Source organism: Propithecus coquereli, unplaced genomic scaffold (assembly GCF_000956105.1).
Source record: "Propithecus coquereli isolate 6110/MARCELLA unplaced genomic scaffold, Pcoq_1.0 Scaffold16, whole genome shotgun sequence".
In the NCBI taxonomy this organism is placed as follows: domain Eukaryota; kingdom Metazoa; phylum Chordata; class Mammalia; order Primates; family Indriidae; genus Propithecus; species Propithecus coquereli.
In genome coordinates, this window is record NW_012140524.1 from 2034100 (window position 1) to 2040906 (window position 6807).

Sequence of the window (6807 nt, forward strand, 5' to 3'; positions counted from 1 at the left end):
AAATTGAAACATATATACTGAGAAAATGCCATGTCTAACAAACTTAATGCTAGTCTTAGATTATTTAGGATGCTTTAGAAAGACAGAGAAGAAGAAAGAAAGAAAGGAAGGAGTGAAGGAAGGAAGGGAGGGAGAGTAACAATAATATATAAAGGGAGCCTCCTTGTTCAGAAATCAACGAGAAAGGTAGGAGGCTTAATCCTGGATACCCTGAAACTATCTTTTCAAGTTGGCCAATATTCCCTCATCTCATAGTGCTATTTTTTATTTATTATTAGAATTGCATAAATGTATGGCTGGTGTTGTTTTATACTGATGTGTTTGTAGTTTTGTTATTAAAATCTGTCGAGAATGCTTTATAGACCCTTTCATAATTAAGACATAATTCCGATCCTTTACTACATAAATTATTTGTAGCTGCATGTAATCTTGACATTCGAATGATCAGCTGGAAAGAAGACACAAAAAATTTCAAGCAGTATCTTTGGTACCAGGACAAACCAGGAGCATTCTGATCCTGATAGTTGTTCAAACAAAGACTGGATGTGCTGTCTTCCATGGCATACCAGAAACCCACAGTAAGAAGATAAACTACCAGATGTGACCTTCAAGTCCAACATTGCCAAATTATAAAGCAGAATTTCAGTGGCAGAGCAGATTACAACCTGAATCACTCCAGTAAGTCACTCTTATTATCACACACACTTATTAAACGATGTAGGTAATGCTAAGGAGATTTTGGCGTTTTTTCAGAAATTTATTCTTATGAGCCAAGTTTATGACATCATGACACTGGCATGAATCACAAGATTTAAAAAGTCTTCCAGGATTCTGCAAACTTGGTGTCTCTGTCTCCTCGACATTCTCCTGTGACATTCCAGACAGGCTGTTGAGAATGAGGTGGAGGTGGAATGGGCAGCCTAAAAGGAATTGTAAATATTTGTAAAATCTGCTGAGGGGATTTGGAGAAGCAGATGGCCCAGAAACCGCTAAACTCAGTTGGAGGTTCACCTGAGCTTAGAGGGCATGGCTTTATTGTGGCTACTGCATACCAGACCTCTTAAGTTCATTTTCACATTTAATCCTCGTGACATCCAAATATGTAAATACAATTCTCTTGATTATATGGAATTTAAGTCACTAATACAAGCTGCCATGGCTAATTAGGGTTTTGTGGTTGCAAACAACAGAAAATAATTTTTATCACAAGATGAAAGGAATTTCGTTGGAAGAATACGGAAAACAAAAGGGGCAAAAGGGAGGTGAATGAACCAATATGCAAAGAACAAAACCAAAGCATTTTCACAGGTCTAGTAGCAGAAATGGGTAGCCTCATTCGTTAGGACATAGCTGCCTGTATAAATCACTTAATATCTTTGGATCACTCCACTCGGGTTCAATTCCAGAGAGCAAGAGAGAGAAACTGCCTTAGCCAGAGTCACATTCTTAGGGGAGCTGCCTCCAAGACTGAAATACAGCCTAGGACAGCTACTTCACCAAAGGAGAATTGAGAAGATGTTACCAAAAAAGAGGGGGCTGGATGATAGTGAGCAAAAATTAGCAGAAGTCCACTGCAGTTAAAATAGCAGAGTCGATACATGCCAGATGTAAAACCTAATGGTGTATGTTCTTTACCGAGGTAGATTGTCATTTGGAAAATTACAGCACAAGTGAAACAGAAGAGTAAGAACGTGAGGAAGTTAATACTGGAAATAGTGATGGATCAGGGGACCTCTGAGCTAGGGAGGGAAGTGATGCCATAGGGGGCCCTGGAAACCAGAACTGGAGGAACAGGTGGGAAGACATGTGAGGTGAAGAAATTTCTGAGAAGACGCCGGAAATTCTATGATGTAAACCAAGTGAGAGGCATGCCATGAGAAATTAAGGTATGTCATGAAGGGCCATCAAAGGGCAAATAAAGTTCCAATTGTGTTGTAGTTTCTGATACAGTCAGAAGCACATTAATTATTATATTTGGTTTATTGAAAACTTTAGCAGGAGGGAGATAGGGCATCACCACAGCCATCTTAAAAAAATAAAAGCTACTCAAGATATACATAGCTTTTGGTTGAACAAAGAAAAAATGAAAATCATGTTGATTATGGCACTTGTAAACTCAGTGAAAAATGCCTGAAGAATATTTTATGAACTAACATTATTTTTCTACCCACCCCTTCTCCCAAGAGAACTGTTTTATGACTCCAGGTAATGCTCTCAAACAAGAGCGCTAACACAAGCCTAGAGGCAAAAGGTAACACCTTAGGTGCCTAAAGATAGTCTGACCGGTAAAAAGAAATTGGAAACAGTTGTTTTCATTTACTTTGTATTAAAAGGAAAGAAAATATATCAGAGAAAATCTGCCATTTATGAAAATAGCAGAGCATAGTTAAAATGAATCTTCCTAGTTATAGGGGAGAACAGTATCTCCATCCATTATGTTTCCATGTGCAATAACTTCAGCTAGACCAGTGGTTTTCAATCCTAGCTGCACATTAGTTCCCTGGGTGGCCTCAAACTATGGGAAGGGCTGAGAATCACTGCGTCCCTCCCCACCACTCATTCATTCCTTCCCAGGAAAATAGGATGACTAATCAGACACATGAATTGGAGAGAATAGACCCAGCTCAGCCCTTGCTCCACTCTTTCTAGACCTGTGTCTTGCAGGGAGTGGGTCTGCTCTCTGCTCACAGACCTGCCACTGCTTGGAAGCCCGTGTTGTTCAGCTGTGCCAGTGACCACGTCTGGGACAAGTTTGGGGAAAGTGTGAGCATGTCCACTTGGCCATGTCTTCTAGTCAGCTTTATTAAGGTGATATTTTGATCTTCACTTATCTGACTCCTGTATTTCTTTCAATTGATTCTAAATTCGAGAGGAAGAAAGATACTATTTATTAGCCCACACAAGGAAAGTGTTTTCAGCTGGTCTGAACTCTTACCGGAGACGCAGAGGCCCTGGGGATATGACCTTAGATTTACCTTCTTGCCACTCTGCAGCCCAGAATGTATTGAAGTAAGATGAATGTGGAATGTTAGCAGGTCAGACTGTACCTGGTTTACAGAAGCGCTCATTGTGAAACCCCTGATTGATGAGTTGCAGCTGTACTGGGAGGCATGTGACTTGGCCCTTACTCCTAGAGACTGTGCAACAAGCATAGGATACACAAAGGCAGGAGATGGAAAGGTGGCTGCCCTGACATGACTTCTTCTGCACCAGGTTCAGCCTCGTCTCTTGCAATCAAGCATGCGGTGCCTGTGTGGTGGAGGGGTGTGGAAGCCGCACCTAATATGTTGCCAGACATCAGAAGGCTTCTGCTGTTTAGCCATGTGCATTGTTTACTATGTATCTTTTAAAGCTAAGTAAACTGGTGTGGGGAACATCTTGTGACATGTGTCTTTTTTTTAAAATCAATTTTGAACCTAGGACCAACTGATAGTAACACCCGTAGCAACTAGTCCACTAAATTCCAACACCTGGGACCTGCTCTTCAATAATTGGATTGTTAAAGTTCTTTGTTAAATCACTTGTTGCGGTCAATTCTGTAGGTTAGCTCACCTATCGTGCATTCCAACTCTTGTTTCAATGTTCCTTCCTTTTTAGAGAGGAAGGAAAGCCAGAAACTTGACTTCAGATTTCCTCTCAGTTAGGGGTGGCACCATGAGTCAAGTCTAGCTAAAAAAATGTAAACTGAATCTTGCTGGCCCTGCCTCTTCCACTTCTTTCTTTCTACTTGGAACACACAAGTGATGCCTGAGGCTCAGCAGTCACTTTCTTGATGGTGTGGGGAGTGGGCTCTGTGGCTATCGAGTGCATGGGAGCAGGCTTCCGGGAGTTGAAAGAAGAGGTATATGGCAGCCGGCAGATGAGACATGCTCTCTATTGTCAGGGGATGCAGCAGCGAGAGCATGGCCGAGAACATGGCAAGCACTTATATATGGCTCTGAACAATAGTGGCAACATGCCATGGGAAAGTGTGATCACATGGGTTCACATAGGAGATAACACCTTGGTGCATAAATGTGCTGATTCATGCCTCCCCGGAAGGCCGGCGGAAGACATGCCAGCTATTATTTTAGTTTGGCCTAAGAAAACTATTGCCTATACGAATGAATTTCCCTTGCAGATGGCATTGTTGAGATGCCATATCAGCCTTAGGCTTCCTATTCCCAGACTTCCTAGTAAACAAGACAAAGAGATCATTTATTTCTTTAAGCTGTCAAGTGCAATCCTAACTGATATATTTATAAATTCAATCTCCACATGTGGTAGGCAGAATAATGGTCCCCTAAGGATGTCCATGTGCTGATTCCAGGGACCTGTGAATGTATTACCTTACATGCAAAAAGGACTTTGCAGATGTGATTAAATTAAGGACCTCTAGACAGGGAGAAGAACCTTGATCCTCCAGGTGGACCCAATGTAATTATAAAGAGGGTGGCAGAAGGGAGGGTGTTGTCAGAGAAAGAGATGTGGCAACAGAAATAGGATCCGAGAAATGCTACATTGCTGGTTTTGAAAAAGGAGAAAGGTGACCATGAGCCAAGTATTGTAGGCAACCTCTACAAGCTGGAAAAAGAAAGGAAACATTCTCCCCTACGGCCTCCAAAAGGACTCAGCCCTTCCAATACCTTGATTGTTTAGCCTAGTGACACAAGTGTCAGAATTCTAATCTACTGAACCATAAGATAATAAATTTGTGTTGTTTTTTTTTTGAGACAGAGTCTCACTCTTGCCCGGGCTAGAGTGCCGTAGCTTCAGCCTAGCTCACAGCAACCTCAGACTCCTGGGCTCAAGCAATCCTTCTGCCTCATCCTCCCGAGTAGCTGGGACTACAGACATGTGCCACCATGCCTGGCTAATTTTTTCTATATATATTTTAGTTGTCCAGCTAATTTCTTTCTATTTTTTTAGTAGAGACGGGGGTCTCACTCTTGCTCAGGCTGGTCTCGAACTCCTGAGCTCAAATGATCTGCCCGCCTCGGCCTCCCAGAGTGCTAGGATTACAGGCATGAGCCACCGCGCCCAGCCAATTTGTGTTGTTTTAAGCCACTTAATTCATGGTGATTTTTTTACAGCACCAATAGAAATATACTATATAATATAATATATAGTATATTATTAATATTAGTTATTAATTATCAATAATACTATATTAAGGCCTTTTAATATAAAATTATGATAGGTCAAAAGAAATTGAATCCTTTCAGTGCAAGATTTCTCTAGTTTTTTAATCAAGACCAAGCAAAAAAAGATATAAGTATTATTCTCAAAAAAAAAAAATCTCCACAAACCTAGGAAAAGGTTGAAATTTTTATAGCATGGTAACAAATCAACACCAATGCTGGTTTTAAACCTGTTATAATTTATCAGTGACAACTACTTCAGCAAAAACATCTACGTAACAGAAAATGGGCTTCTGTAATCCAACCTTCTATGATTGATTTTCAACCTACTCCTGCCTCAGTAACCAATACCTTCCTGTAAGTCCTGTATTTGCTTTGCTCAACAAGACTGGTCTGATCAGCATAGCTTTCCTGTAAATAAGAAGTAAATTCAGGAGGGCCGGGTGCGGTGGCTCGCGCCTGTAATTCTAGCACTCTGGGAGGCCAAGGCGGGTGGATCCCTCAAGGTCAGGAGTTCGAGACCACCCTGAGCAAGAGCGAGACTCCGTCTCTACTAAAAAATAGAAAGAAATGATCTGGACAACTAAAAATATATAGAAAAAATTAGCCGGGCATGGTGGTGCATGCCTGTAGTCCCAGCTACTTGGGTGGCTGAGGCAGAAGGATTGCTTGAGCCCAGGAGTTTGAGGTTGCTGTGAGCTAGACTGACGTCACGGCACTCTCTCTAGCCTGGGCAACAAAGCGAAAGCGAGACTCTGTCTCAAAAAGAGAAAAAAAAAAGAAGTAAATTCAGTTTCTAGGTTTTAGATTTGGGGTGGTGGTCTCATTCTTTGATATATTTCACATTATTTTAAGCAAAGAAAGCCTTATTCTTCTTCATTTAACAAGCGTTCAGGCAAGTCTAATATCTAGTGATAAAAGCAGAGTACCAAGTTCTGGTACTATTAAGTGTAGGGAGGTAAGAAAGTGGTATATGAGAATTTGTTTTAATTATGTAAAAAAATAACTTTGTGTTTATTTGAAATTCTTTAAGTTTTTCCTATGTTTTTATTTGAAAAACAAAAATGCTAAAAATAAATACCCCACCATCTTCATATTTACTTAAAAAGTGAAAGTCTTCCTCTGATTTCATTCCTACTAATCCCATCCAACAGAAGTAATTGCTATTAACAATTTTATGTGTATCCTTTCAGATGTATACTTAGGCACAGGTATGTTATAATAAACCTATTTTAACCAACTACAGTAGTGTTGCTGGGCTCTTTAGGACATATTTTATTTAGTTGGATATAGTTTAGTAGATTTAGCATAGTTGTCAGCTTCTTGAGAGCATTAGCCATGATACATTCATCTATGCATAACAGATGATGTTATATAATGGGTTTCCAACAAACATATAATCAAATTAAGAGCTAGGAGTTTCACTACTAAGATCCCACTTAATCTCTGGTATAAGAATATAATATGAAGACCTGAAGGGGTATGAATATGGGTACTAGGTCCCACTGTAGTAGCCTCTCTGGGATCTGAATGTTTAAAGTCTAGAGCAGCATTGTTCAAAGGATGGTCAAACAGTGGTCTATCAAGTAGTCAGTAGAGTCTGGCCATTTCAGAGGAAAAAGCAAAGAAGTAGTTTTGTTCAAATACATTTTTACAAATGTGAAATTAAGATTAATCATTATGTTTA